General features: G+C 45.3%; 1 non-coding gene across 1 annotated transcript; it reads right to left on the bottom strand.

Annotated features, from left to right (window-relative positions):
• Positions 1-12,765: 12,765 nt before the first annotated feature.
• Positions 12,766-12,868, bottom strand: LOC132514213 (U6 spliceosomal RNA). The gene has a single exon (XR_009538699.1). It is a non-coding gene; the product is annotated as a U6 spliceosomal RNA (small nuclear RNA).
• Between the last annotated feature and the right edge of the window lie 2,124 nt (positions 12,869-14,992).

The raw sequence follows: 14,992 nt of genomic DNA, 5'->3' as shown, positions 1-14,992 counted from the left end.
CAATATTGTACATCAACTATAGTCCAATAAAAATGGTTTAAAACTCATTTTGGCTTCCTTGATTCTTTGTCTTTATTTCTACTGTGCTTATTATTCTTTTCTTGTAATTCCTTTATATTTGCTTATTATGAAATCTTTTTGTTGATTTCCTTATTTTTTCTCCATATGTCAAGCACAGAAATTTCTGAAAACACAGACAAAAATAAAGAGTTAACAAAAGGCATAACGGCCAGTCATATTTTAGCATAAGCATAATTTTGGTGTAAGCACTCTTCTGTGCATATACATGCCCAATGCACACACAGACATCTCTTTTTGGAAGAAAAAGTCTAATATTAAATATAGTTTCGTAGTTGTCTTTTACCTTTCATTTGATATTCTGTTGTGAACCGTCTCTCGTGTCAAATGCAGAGCTCTGACGTTTTCTTAAGCAGTCAACAAAATCCTTTACCCCAAAGAAGTCACACTCAGAGCCTTGAGAAGCAGAAGACGTGTAGTCAGGGTCCCGGGTAAACGCCACCGGAAGCGGGTAAACGCCACCGGAAGCGGGCTTCGGCCCACGTTGGGCGTGAATCTCGGGGGCGGGGACTCAGCGTTCATTTGCATAACCAGAATGAAATGCGATATATGTTCAAATGAAAGCCATAGTTTTCCTTTAAAGCTATTATTTCAAAGAATGAGACTTCAGTCACTTCACTGGAAAGAAGTGTTGCAAGCTCTTGACCCGAGCTTACGTTCACCCTCACTGTACAAGTGGGGTCAATCTCCCTGGCATTGTCTTCCGAGGCTGTCAGACATAGGCCCCCCCTCCTCAGCATGTGTAAATCTTCTGTTGTTTTCGGAAGATTCGCCTGCTGAGGAGTCAAAGCAACACCGAGCTTCTAATTTTTGGAGGCCTTGCGAAAATAAGCAGGGCTGATATGTGTGTGAAAAAAATAGACTTATCGAGAAAGCTTGTTGTTCGATGAGCTCGTCAGCCGTGTTACTCTCGGTGCATAGACTCAGGGTTCATTGTGGTTTCGTTTGGCTTTATTTACGAAGGTATTTCTGTGTGGGTCTACTGCCTGGGGAGCAAAGGACTCGTTAGCCACCCGGAAGCACTCCGCGAGCCGCAACCGCGACCCGGTGAAACTGGAATTAAGTAAAAGCCTGAGAAAAGCGCTGCGGGTTTCACCTAGGCTCCGGGAGGTGCATTTCTCGCGGTGTTAGTACTGGTTTTCATGGTTTTAAATCTCCCGAGTCTGTTTCTCCGTGTAAGGTCGTTTTCTTCACGTGGAAGGTTATGTACATAGGTGAATTCGTTCTTCGGTTTTCTGTTGTCTTCCGCAAAATGTAATGTTTGCAAACCCCGCAGATGTTCTCGCGTTACTTTGGGTGCTGCTGTTTGGTGTGTCTTTCGGCTCATCACGGACTGCTGTATTTCCGTTTTCTGTTGATAGACATTCGGGTTGAGTGCATGCAGCCTCAGGCCCTCTGAACACTATGAGAGATGTTCTTACACGTCCCACCTAGTGGTACGGGGACAATGGCCTTCGATTTACCTTCCGTTTTACTAAGTAGTGGTGTTTTTCTTCCTAAGTAGTCATACCATTTTAGACTCCCTATGAGAAAAATTGATCAAAGTGTGTATTTCACTTTTCATTTCTCTAATGCCAATTTTTGCTTTTCCGTCCAAAAAGATTGTAGCAGGGTACACTCGCCAGCACTATATCAACATTACGTTGTTTTTCACATGCTGAGCAACTCCTGCTGTTTTCAGGCTTTTACAATTTATTTAAAAAAATAAATTTAATTATTTCTGGCTGCATTGGGTCTTCGTTGCTGTGCGCGGTCTTCTCCTTCTGGTGGCTTCTCTTGTTGCGGAGCTGGGGCTCTCGGTTCTCATTCTGGTGGCTTCTCTTGTTGCAGAGCTGGGGCTCTAGGCGCGCGGGCTCTAGAGCGCAGGCTCAGTAGTTGTGGCGCACAGGCTTAGTTGCTCCAGGGCATGTGGGATCTTCCCAGACCAGGGCACGAACCTGTGTCCCTTGCATTGGCAGGTGGATTCTTAAGCACTGCGCCACCAGGGAAGTCCCTCAGGCTTTCACAAGTTTTGACCATCTGATAGGTATGAAATCCGTCGTTTAAAGCATCGGCATAGAATTGCACTGTGTGGATGAGCCATCACTTGTTCAAATCAAGGCACGTAGATAGTTTCCAATTTTTCTATTTTATAATCAAAGCACTGGCTGTCCAATTACTTCCTTAGAATAAATTCCAGGAGTGGAAATGCTGGACTGAATGTTCCACACATGAAAAGTTTTGATCCGTATTACCCAGCTGCCATTCGGCAAGCTTGTACAAGTTTATATTGCCATCTGCAGTATTTGCATGCCCTTCGCCCCATACCCATTTCAAAAGCAGCTTTAAAAAAAAATCTAAGTGATGTATATACCTAATTTTAAAGGTCAAATGACGCAAGGCTTTCAGGAGAGCAAAACCCCAAACTGCTTTTCCCCATCCCAATTCCCACTTCCCAGAAACCACCATTTTACATCCTTAGCCGTTTCATCTGTCTGCTTCTCTATCTCATAATACGCTTCTACTGCTCTTTCTTCATTTTGTTTTAAACTGTGGAAGACTCAGCTAGTTGCCCACCCTGATACCAATTTCTTCCTCAGCCTTCAGAGGTAGCTCAGAATTCCTGAGATTTTTTTTTATGTTTCTTATTGAATTTATTTATTTATTTTTAACATCTTTATTGGAGTATAATTGCTTTACAATGGTGTGTTAGTTTCTGCTGTATAACAAAGTGAATCAGCTATACATATACATATATCCCCATATCTCTTCCCTCTTGCATCTCCCTCCCACCCTCCCTATCCCATCCCTCTAGGTGGTCACAAAGTACCAAGCTGATCTCCCTGGGCTATGCGGCTGCTTCCCACTAGCTATCTGTTTTACATTTGGTAGTGTATATATGTCCATGCCCAAGTGGCTCATTTCTGAGGTCAGTGACCATGTCTTGTTGTCAGGGTCCTCTGTGAGTGGTAGGGGACAGCCATGGAGCGTTCCACTACTGACCCATATGGTGTCTCCACCAGAGTTTCCTCAAGTACCAGGAAGAAAACATAAATAGTTACAGTTGATGGACATCCATTTTTCTCTAAGGTGCTTAAGAAATAGATTATTTAAAGGAGTTTAGGCATGGCAGGCTACATCATGCCCACTCCAAAGATGCCCACAGCCTAACCCCCAGAGCCTGTTATCCTACATGGCAAAAGGGACTTTGCAGATGTAATGAAGTTAAGGATCACAACTGAGTTGGAGAGATGATTCTAGATCATCAAGGTAGACCCATCGTCATTACAAAGACATTACGAAAGAGAGGCAGGAGGCTCAGAGTCAGAGAAGAAGATATGACAATGGAAGCAGAGGTCAGAGAGATTTGAAAATGCTGGGATTTTGGCTTTGAAGGTGGAGGAAGGCATCATCCACTAAGACATGCCGGCAGCCTCTAGAAGCTGGAAAAGGGAAGGAAATCGATTTTCTGGTAAAGTCTCCCAAAGGAACACAGACTTGCCGATTCCTTGATTTTAGGAATTCTGTCCTCCAGAACCTTAGGATCATAAATCCGTGTTGTTTCAAGCCACTGCCTTTGTGGTAAGTTGTTAACAGTAACATTAGGAAACTGATAAAGTAGGTATCTCTCATGAGTAGGCTGGAATGCCCTCCAACAGGTCCTGTTCGTTTCTTTCTAAGAAGTAAGTTAATAGATCATTGCCATGATTTTACTCCTCTAAACAGGAATCTCAGAGGTGGTGGACAGAGGTGCATGCTGTATTGATAGGAAGTATCATCTGATGTCTCTCGTTCCACTTGGAACTCAGGATCTTCTTTCAGCATTCCCAGTGAAGGTGCTTTCCCCCAGCCTCTCGTGTACTCTTCCTCAAAAAGCATAGCAAGTCAGCGACTTCTCTGGAGGTCCAGTGGTTAAGACTCCGTGATTCCACTGCAGGGGGCGTGGGTTTGATCCCTGGTCAGTGAAGTAAGATCCTGCAAGCTGTGAGGCCAAAAAGCATAGCAAGTCATGTCCTTCTCTGATCCTCCTCCTCAAAATCATTCAGTGGTTCCCCATCACCCAAGGGATAAAAGTTCAGCTCTTCAGCATTCCATTCAAGCATCTGGCCCTTAAATTGCCTTTCTGGACTCACCTTTCAGTGTTTCAAGCCTCCCCACATCCTAGGTTCCAGTCACATGGAGCTTCCTGCTCTCCCCTGGCCTTGCTCTAGTCACATTGTCCCATGTCCCTGCCTTGTTGCTGAGGCATTGGGTCCCCCTATAGATTACCAGCACCCCCCTTGAACCCCTTTGCATTCCACCTCACTAGATGTTTACACATTTGTCTGCCACCCGGGAGCATAAACACAGTGAGGACAGGAACAACGAATAAATAAATTTATAATAAGTAAATAAGTAAATTTCTTGAAGATCTCTTCTCTCTCACCTCTGCCCCCCAACCATGTCCCCTATACCACACACACAGAACCATACATATAGTGGTCACTCGATAACTGCTGAAAGAAGGAAGTGCGTATTGGGGTCAAACATGACAGAGCTGCAATGGACCAGTTTCCATATTTATCAAATGCTCTTTCCACTCTGCGAAGGAGAAAAGGTGATAGGAGCCAGGATTAGGGGCTGGAGAGGTCTAGGTTCAAATATGGGCTGTGACACATACTAGCTGTGTGACTGTAGGCTAGGTACTGACTATCCCTGTGCTGCAGTTTCCTCATTTATAAACTGGGAAGAATAACAATGATATGTACCTTCTTCCATAGGACTATGTTTAGTGTAAAGAGGAAATATGTTCAAAACCCTTACAACAGTAACTGGCATGAAGGAAGCAGTATATATGTCAGATGTTATTGGTAGGATGATGATGATGATGATGATGATTGTATTTTAAAAAAAATTTTATTGGAGTATAGTTGATTTACAATGTTGTGTTAGTTTCAGGTGTACAGCAAAGTGAATCAGTTATACATATACATATATGCACTCTTTTTTTTTTAGATCCTTTCCCCATATAGGCCATTACAGAGTATTGAGTAGAGTTCCCTGTGCTATACAGTAGGTTCTTATTAGTTACCTATTTTATATATAGTAGCGTGTATATGTCAACCCCAATCTCCCAATTTATCCCTCCCCGCCCCATATCCCCCGGTAACCATAAGTTTGTTTTCTACATCCATGACTCTACTTCTGTTTTGTAATAAGTTCATTTGTACCCCTTTTTTTAGATTTCACATATAAGCAATATCATATGATATTTGATGATTGTATTACTAACGGTATTTTTACTGGATTAGCCTTTCGGCATGAGCTAGTCCCTTCATCTCCTGGTGGCCTGCCTCAGTTTCTTCATCTCACCATGATAACAGCCCGTACCTGTTTGGTTACCTTGAAGGTCACACTTTATTTAATTATGTGGAAAAATGACTTTTTTAAAAAAAGGTGTGTCAACTGGAAAGTATTAGGAAAAGGTTAGGCAGCCCCCGTCTAGTTCTGATGTTACTTTACCACGTGCCTCTCACCAGCACACACCCGCCCTGCCACCAAAATGGAATCCCCTCAAGTTAATGAAAATTAATCCTAATGAAAATTTTTAAATTTAAAAAAATCATTTTCTAAATAATAGTAATTTCTAAATCTTTTCCTTACACTGTAAATCACAGTGGAATTATCCTTATAAGAATACCCATTCTGTGAACAGCCCAAGGGCCTTTTTTTTCTTTTTGGTTTTTCTTTTTAACATGAGATCTGACATCAGTCTCAAAATTGAGACAGGGTGGGAACTTTGTCAAGTTCAAGTCATCTCTGCAGCACCGCTGCTTTGCTCTGTTTTTAATGAGCTGGCGTCCTCCTTTTGAGACGAGTGAAGTGAACTTGGATAAGACCCTTAGTCTTGAAACAATGTGTCCTACCTTTGTTGAAGCCCAAAGAGCTTTTCTGTGCAAAGGCCAGTGTGTCTGAACAAATGGCATTCCGCGCATTTTCGCGGGCCTCGGCTCCAGCCTCAGCGGGATTCCACTGCATTCTTGGCAGTCGGGCTCCTCCGCTCTGGCAGGAGGTCAGCCCGGGGCCAATGGGGTCAAGGAACCTCCACAGGCTGCTTGGGCTCCTGTGTGCACGACTGACAGCTTGAGGCTGCGCTGGGGACGGAGAGGGTCAGTCTCATTGCTAGTTCCTGTCTGTCAGGAGGGGATGCGTGTGGGAAGGGGCTGGGAGGGCTCCCCTTCCTTAGGAAGCCCTTGCAAGCGGCCCGAGCTGTGGGAAACACACTGAGAGAAGGTTAAGGCCACCGTGGTCCCAGTCCCAGCTGGCCCTCCTAATAAGTGTCCCAGGCCCATCAAAAGGCCCCATGCAGGAAGGAAATACTACGAGCAGTGCTTATGTTTGGGGAGAGGGATCGTGGGTGAGTTTCCTTCTGCTCTTTACCGTCACTGGATTTTTTCATTTATTGGAACAATGACTATGCAGTCTCCTGGAAAAGCGTTGACCCACTCCACCCTGAAAGACTGCAGCCCTAGTGTGTAAAATTTCCCACAGTCAAAGTGAGGTTAAGGAGCCGATGTCCAGAAGGCCTCTTTGAAAATACGGGAGTATGTGTGGAGTGAGCCAGGGTGGGGATGGAGGTTTCGCACGTGAACCCATTGGCACCCATGAACTTCTGACCTGGGGGTGGAGCATCTCCCTTGCTAGTCTGGAAGCCTGGACCCGGGGGCAGCCGGCCACAGGAGAGAACATTTTCGTTTGTGTGGGGCTAGGAAGGCAGTGTGGAAAGCAAAATGCAAAGCATGTGAGCAAATACTTTGTGTGTGTCTGTGTGTGTGTATGTCTCTGTGTGTGTGCGCGCGTCTGTCTGTCTGTCTGCTGCCTCCCCAAGTAAGAGGACAGTCACACCCTAAAGGAAGAGAAGAGTAAACATCTGGGATAAGAATACAAAGTTTTGCGGGAAGTTTAGGAAGCAGAGACCAGAAAGTGTAACTTCCAGGCCTGGCCCTATTTCGTCATTTATAAAATGAGCAGGTGAGGCCTGCACAGTCCAGTAAAGTTGCCACTGGTGACGCGTGGCTATTGAACACTGGGGAGGTGGCTGGTCTTTACTGAGTTGTGTGGTTAGTGGAAAACACACACCAGGTTTCGGAGACTTAGTATGAAAAAAAAGGATGTAAACTATCTCGCTAATTTTTAAAATATTGATTACAGGTTGAGATGATAATATTGGGGGTATATCAGGTTAAAGCAACTCTATTGCCAGAATCAAGTTCATCTGTTCCTTTTATCTTTTGAGCGTGGCTACTAGAAGTTTGAAATTACCCATGTGGCGCATATTCTACCAGCTTGCACAGTCATAAGTCTTAGAGCCCCTTAAAATGTCCCACAGAAATATCACTCAATTCAAGTCCCACCGAAGCAGGGGGCGGGGGGCAGGCTGCTTCAGAGCATAATCTGAAGCAGGCTGCCAGAAGCAGGGGGTTTCTTTGAAATCTCATGTTTTCAGTTTATGAATGCTTATGTGCTTGTTTGAATATAAAAATAACAGGTCTAAAAGGAAAAAAGAATTCTCTCCCTGCCTCCACTTTCTAATCGCTATCTTTAAGTAAGAAGACATACGTTTTCTCCGGTGGTTTCAAGTCCCACGCCATCGACAGCACACGGCCCTGGAGCCCTAGGGGTCTGCGGACCTCAGTTTGGGAAGCATGGGTGGTGATGTCTAAAAGGGCCCGGCCATCTTTCGGTTTCTATAGGAGGCTCCTGAGTTCCTAATTGCCACATGGCCCTTTTGTTCTGAGGTTCTCACCTTTGCTCCCCACCCCTTAGAGTTCCCGAGGCCCTGGGAGTGGATTGGGCCAAGTAGAAAGGACAGAAACAGCTTTTCTTTCTCTTTTGTAGCCCCAGAGAACTATGCACACAGGTGCCCCATAAATACTTGGCGTATTGAATGGTTCAGTAACCAGAACTGGGGGCCGGCCTGCCCCCTGCAGCCCGGCAGCCTGCCGCAGCTAGCAGTGTAAAAAGGTCTTTCAAAATGGTCCTGCTTTGAAAATTCACTAGGGAAGAAAGCCGCCTCCAATCCTTCAAGGGAAGTGGATGGGGGTAGAAACCAAATGATAAATAAGCAAGTGAGGTAAGAAATCAATCTGGAACCAGCACAGTTCAGAAAATCATGGGCTGCGCCATCACCAAACTAGATGGTAACCCTTATCGAAATTACACCCCATCAGTGGAGTAAGTCGGGATGGATCGCTTATGAGCAAATTTCACATTTTCTCTCTCCTCACCCTGGATGAGGTCTCCAATGAACTTGGCTGCCTCTTTTTTTTTTTTAACATCTTTATTGGAGTATAATTGCTTTACAATGGTGTGTTAGTTTCTGCTTTATAACAAAGTGAATCAGTTATACATATACATATGTTCCCGTATCTCCTCCCTCTTACGTCTCCCTCCCTCCCACCCTCCCTATCCCACCCCTCCAGGCGGTCACAAAGCACCGAGCTGATCTCCCTGTGCTATGCGGCTGCTTCCCACTAGCTATCTATTTTACGTTTGGTAGTGTATATATGTCCATGCCACTCTCTCACTTTGTCCCAGCTTACCCTTCCCCGTCCCTGTATCCTCAAGTCCATTGTCTAGTATTGGCTGCCTCTTGTTGACGCCTTTTTCCACCTTAATATTCCCTTTTAGACTAACAGTTCTAACTTCCAACAGTGTCCAGCTCGGAGCCACTCACCAGGCTGCAGCCTTTGCCAGCCTCGGTGCAGCGGGATCCCACAACACAACACGTCCTGGGACAGAACCCTTGGAAGTTACAAACATTTGTATCTGGTTGATTTGATAAATGCCCTTGAATAAGCCTCCAATCCTTGAATAAGCCTCCGCGTGGGCGGCAGTTAAACCACCATCACTGAAGGGTGGCTTTATTCCCTAGAGGAGAGTGCTCAGATCACTGGCCCTCCCCCCAGCTCTCAGGCCATGAATAAACAGGAGCTGGGAGCTGGGGCCTGGTTGCAGGATGAGGTGGGGGAGGAATTGAAGTTGTTTCCAGCCCTCCATTCAGGCCTTTGTGGTCCTCACTCTTCCTTGGGAGTTCCTTTGCCTGGAGACCCAGAGAGCTGCTTCTGGGTACAGAGTCGGACTTACATAAGGAAACTTGTGTGAGCATGCTCCGTGAGTCAGAAAGAACCTGCTCGGCTGTTCAGCAGTTCTGGAAACTCTGAAGGGCCGCCCTTTGGTTTAATGAGCTCTAGACAGCTCACACCACCCGAGCAGGTGGGCCTTTGACCTTCACTCAGCTGGCTCCCTGTGGGGAGACAAACTGAAATGCTTCTGGGTCAATATGGCCCCTTTCCTGTGAACATAAAGCAAACTGGAAACTCACAAGAAAACTCAAGTCCCATGAGTGCACAACCATTGGACAAAAGCAGTGGTCTTTCTCCCGTGGTCAAGGAGGACGTTTGCTGGTGTAATGCAGGAAGTGTCATGGTGTTCGTGGCACTGAAATAATTCCCACAGATTGATCTAGGGCTAAGCTCGGTCACATTTCTGGGAAATGAAGTGCTTCTTCTGTAATCACAGAATATGTGAAGTGGAAGGGGTTTTCGCTAGCAATAGGCCCAGTTCCTTCTTTGTAGGTGTGAAGAAACAGAAGCCCAGAGAAGGAGCAATAACTTGCCTAGCTATCTCACAGCAAGTTAGTGGCACAGGTGGGATGGGAATTCAGCTCTCCGAGCTCAGCAAACACATCAGAGCATTTACTGTGTGCCTCGCATGGCTCCTAGGCACTTGGAAGACACTGAATAAGGTAGATGTGGTCTCTGCTCGCTCGAAGCTTCTCATCTACTTTTTACAGCTTTGAAATGGAGCATAATTCCAATCAAGCCTGGCAGAATCTTCAGAGCCCTGTTTCCACCAGCAGGTGGGAACTAAAATTAGTCCCGCTACCCCGTGGCTTGGGCTAGTCCCTGAGCACAGACGAGCTTGTCAAGCTGCAGCCTTCCCCTTCAACTTGCCACCGTTCATCCATCAACAAATATTTCTCTCTTTTAAGAAACATTTGATTTATATTGTCTTTTCTTTTTCTTTCTTTCTTTCTTTCTGGCCGTGCCACTCTGCTTGTAGGATCTTAGCTCCCCAACCAGGGATCGAACCCGAGCCCTCAGCAGTGAAAGCGCCAAGTCCTAACCACCGGACTGCTAGGGAATTCCCTTAAAAACAATTTAAAACAATTTATTTGTTCAAATCAGGATCAATTCATTCATTGCAATTAATCAATACATTTCTTAAGCCTTTGAAAATCTCTCAGGTCCCCCTTTCCTCTCTCTCTTTCTCTCCTGTTTTCCTTTAGCGTTTGTCTTTTCCAGTTTCCCACAGTCTGGGTTTTACTCATGGCAACATACTGCTTCGTTCCCTAGATTTCCTGTCAATTGGAAGTTAGAATTAGAAGCTTGATCAGGTTCAGATTCTATTCTTTTGGCCTATTCCTTCATAAATGGTGGCATGTAGGTCATCAGGAAGCACGCATTGTCTGCTTGTCACTCTTCGCAGGATGTTAATGCGACCGATGATCAAGGCCCGGACTCATTGATTTATTAGTGGATGCAAAGTCTTGACACCCCAAAATTCTGTCAGTCTCTCTTCATTTATTAGCTGGAATGCTTGCAGTAAAATGAATCTTCGCCTCATAATATATTTGGTTCCCCTGGGGTATGGTTTACGTAGGAAAGGAAGATAAATGCTTGATTCTTTCTTTCTACTCACCATTTTTCAGATGATTTAGTTACCTAACATCCTCAAAGGAGACCAGTGAATTTATTAATTTTTTTTCTTGTTTCGTTCTTTAAACTACATTATGATACTACGTATTGTCATGGATTTAAACGAAAAATTCTTGATCTCCTACTCCATGTCAGGCATTGTTCTAGGCATTGCTCTCGAATAAGTGCCTGAACAAGACAGATCTGGGCCCCTCCCTCGTGGAGTTGACCATCCAGGGCTTGTTCTATGACACGCCGTCCCACTCTGCTCCTTTAACAGGGGCTAGTGCACCAGGTGCTGACATATGACCATCCTGTGCAGAGCAAAGGAAATGAGCTGACAATTGCGTCGTCATGGGGTTTTCCTCAGTCCCTTCTCAGCATAATCCCTGCCCTCAAAGGCTCAACTTTTGTCACATCTCCTCGCTACTCTGTCCTGGCTGTTCATTTGAAGCAAGTTTTATGGAGGAAATTATTAAACAAGAACAATCTACGCCATGTGATTTCCTTCCCCTTCTGGATCTCCCAGAAATAGCCTCTGTTGCCAGTCTCTGTCCCACTCAAGCAGGTGGAAGGTTGGGCTTTTTCTAGAATGCTGTGGTCCAGGCATCTATGACCAGTCCCCATTACATCGCCTGCACCCCTCCCAGAGTGGATGGGGCCCTGCCGTGCATCTGTGAGGGAGCGTCTCTGCCGAGGGGCAAAAACCCAAGTTGCCGGTACAAGACGCTCAGCCACCCAAAGCCATTGAGAGGAGCTGTTCGTCTCTCTAGTATGCCTGGCTGCGGTGAACAGATGATCTTTTCATTATTTATTTTGGTCCCATACACGCTTAGAATTTCGCTGCAAGGTCAAAGCAACAGCCCACACAAAAGTTGGCTAAACATGTAAGAGATGGAAAATGTTGATGGTGGCAGCTAAATATAGACACACATATGGGTGGATTCCGGAAACTGCAAAGCAGCGAGCCCGACACTGAGCCCCAGCCATATTCTGGACCACATTTTCAAACAGGTGGCTTTTGCATATTTAGAAAAGAATGTGGAACCCACACACTATTGGGCTTGAAAATGTTAAAGAGGAAACCTCTGAGCAGCTCCAGTCAAAGAGCGATGTTTGATGACGGGAAGCAGGAAGGCCACGGTGCTCCTTCTATAACAACACCTGCAGGAGGTGTTAAATACAGGACATCACGAAGATCGTGGAAAGTACTGAGAATGACTGAACCTACAGCATGGGTCATATTTTGCAACAGTGTTCTCAAACAAAAATAAAACCAACAACCTAGAATAGCTTAGAGTGGGTTTCTGATGCTGACTTTTTGGGTTTTTTTAACATCTTTATCGGAGTATAATTGCTTTACAATGGTGTGTTAGTTTCCGCTTTATAACAAAGTGAAGCAGCTATACGTATACATGTATCCCCATATCCCCTCCCTCTTGCGTCTCCCTCCCACCCTCCCTATCCCCCCCCTTCTAGGTGGTCACAAAGCACCGAGCTGATCTCCCTGTGCCATGCGGCTGCTTCCCACTAGCTATCCACCCTACGTTTGGTAGTGTAGATATGTCCATGCCACTCTCTCACTTCGTCCCAGCTTACCCTTCCCCCTCCCCGTGTCCTCAAGTCCATTCAAAAATATGGAACGCGGGCTTCCCTGGTGGCACAGTGGTTAAAAATCCGCCTGCCAATGCGGGGGACATGGGTTCGGGCCCTGGTCTGGGAGGATCTCACGTGCCACGGGGCAACTGGGCCCGTGTGCCACGGCTGCTGAGCCTGCGCTCTGGAGCCCGCGAGCCACAACTACTGAGCCCGTTCACCTAGAGCAGTGCTCTGCAGCGGGAGAGGCCACCGCAATGAGAAGCCCACGCAACACAACGAGGAGTGGCCCCCCTCGCCGCAACTAGAGAAAGCCCGCGCGCAGCGACGAAGACCCTATGCAGCCAAATAAATAAATAAATTTATAAAAAAAAAAAATATGGAACGCTTCACGAATTTGGGTGTCATCCTTGCACAGGGGCCATGATAATCTTCTCTATATCGTTCCAATTTTAGTATATTGGAAGCCAGCACCTAATGCTGACTTTTAATTCCTTCCTCACTTACAAAACAGTGAAGCCCCTGCTCCAGACTTTCTGGTCCAATAAGTATTCTTCCTTACCTGCACGTTCTAAGCTCTGCTGATCCTCTGTGTGTTCTAAACTGTATTGTCTTCCACGATAGTCTCATCAACAAAATGGCGAAATGTGGGCTGGATGATAACATTTAAGGAGGTTTGCACCTGGTACATTACCGCTACGCAGGGAATCGATTGATGGCTGCATCGGGCTGCAGGGAAGAGTGGGACCCTCCAGCCCTGTGCGGATGTACATTCTTTGTCAAAGAAAGATCAGGTAAAGAGAGTCCCTTGATCGTATTTGTTTATGAGCCCAAGCTGACAGGGCTAGCATGTCCAATTCTATACGTGTAAATACACACAAACTCCTAACCCAAACCCATCAAGAGCTGGAAGAATTGACCTGTTCACATTCCTGCTCTGAAGGGGAGTCCCTGCTGGTTGAAGATCCCTCGCTCTTATCTGCCTGATCTCTCCCCCAAAGAAAGAGAGGAGCACACACTTCTATAGCCCCTCTGTTCTCCCTCCAGGTAAGCCCTGGGAGAAAACAATAGCGGATCAGTATCCATTTCATTCAAAGATCCTGGGAAAATGAAATTCTTCATAGAGATCATTTCATGTTAAAGCTCTCCATACCATACTCACTTGAGGTCTGAAGGAAGTCGGTGTAACAAAATACAATTTGAGCACAAATCTCAACATTCTTACTCTAATTGTTTGCTCGACAACAAGGCGTTGCTGTTAGGAAATTGGTTAGGTCAATCCTGTCGCTGACAAATCCATTACTGAGAAGGTAGGCCAAGGAGGATAAGGGAAGAGTGAATTCGAAATGCTGGCTCCGCTAAAACAGCCTCACCCTCAGCTGCCTCCCAGCCCGAATGGCCTAGGTTTACACAACTTAGATATTACATCCCTCCTCTGTTGCAGAAGCTGCTTCAATGACTTTGATAAATCTCCTTGAAGCTTTGGCCCACACAGCACTTGTCAAAGAAGATTCAAACAATTCCTTCACTTGACTTTCGCAAACTAGCCCATGAAAAATGCCCAAGGAGCATTGCCCGACGCTAGGTTGCAACTTCTAAGAAAGCAGCAAACTTTATGAATATATTGGTTGGGACTCACCCACTTTTCTTTTAGTAACTTAGGTCATTCGGACTAGGAAAGTCCTTGGGCTGAGGACACAGGAACACACAGATTCTCCTTGCCTCTCTCTCCCCAATGGAACTCTTTATTGAACAGGTGGTTATATTTTTATTCCTGTATCTTATCAGAACCTTATTTTCCATGGAATGAAGAAGGCATTTGTTCAAACATTTTTGTATATACTGATCAGTTACGAGAAAAGTTGTGCCTTAATATACTCTGCCTGGAAAATACTTTCTAAGTCCAATAAGACGAAGTTGGCCTGAATTTCAATTCTAGCTTACAACTGGGAAGGAAAAACCCAGTTTATCCTGTTCTGAAATCAGAAAACCTAATAGACTTGGTAAATGCAAAACTTCATTTCTCTTTTCAGAGTCTCAGGAAAAAAAAAATTTGAAACACGTGTACTGCGCCTGTACATGATCTTTTCCTACCCTCTCCCTTCCCTCTTTATTTCTCAACATTTTCACCTACACATATGAATAATTTCTTCTGGATTTAAAAATGAATGGCTAATTATATGTGGATTTCAGCATAGCATAAAGAAACCAGAAAAGGTTTCGAATGGTCTCTAATTCATTAATTAGGTTAACTTTGCTGAGTTCATGCTACAGAAAGCAAAATCACAATGTATATTTTTACACACACATATATGCAGAGAGAAATCTCCCCAAAGGGTATATGAAGTACCTCCCACGCCATTTTTCCTCCCTCTGGTCACATCCAGGGCAGACTACCTTCAGATCTGTGGTGTCTCCTTAACAAGGAGGTGTCCTCCAGGAACAGTTTGGGGGGCTTCACAGGAGAGTTCATTGAAAGATTCATGACCGGGATCAAAGCTCTACACTCCCGTTCCATTTAGTCACTGAAAACGAGCAGGACCTCTTCATCATTCACCAGTTATCAGAGAACATGGCCAAAGAGTGCGCCCCCTAGGGAC

Source organism: Lagenorhynchus albirostris, chromosome X, assembly GCF_949774975.1.
Source record: "Lagenorhynchus albirostris chromosome X, mLagAlb1.1, whole genome shotgun sequence".
NCBI lineage: Eukaryota > Metazoa > Chordata > Mammalia > Artiodactyla > Delphinidae > Lagenorhynchus > Lagenorhynchus albirostris.
Note: the sequence above shows the minus strand (reverse complement) of the source record. Positions and strands in the feature narration are given on the sequence as shown.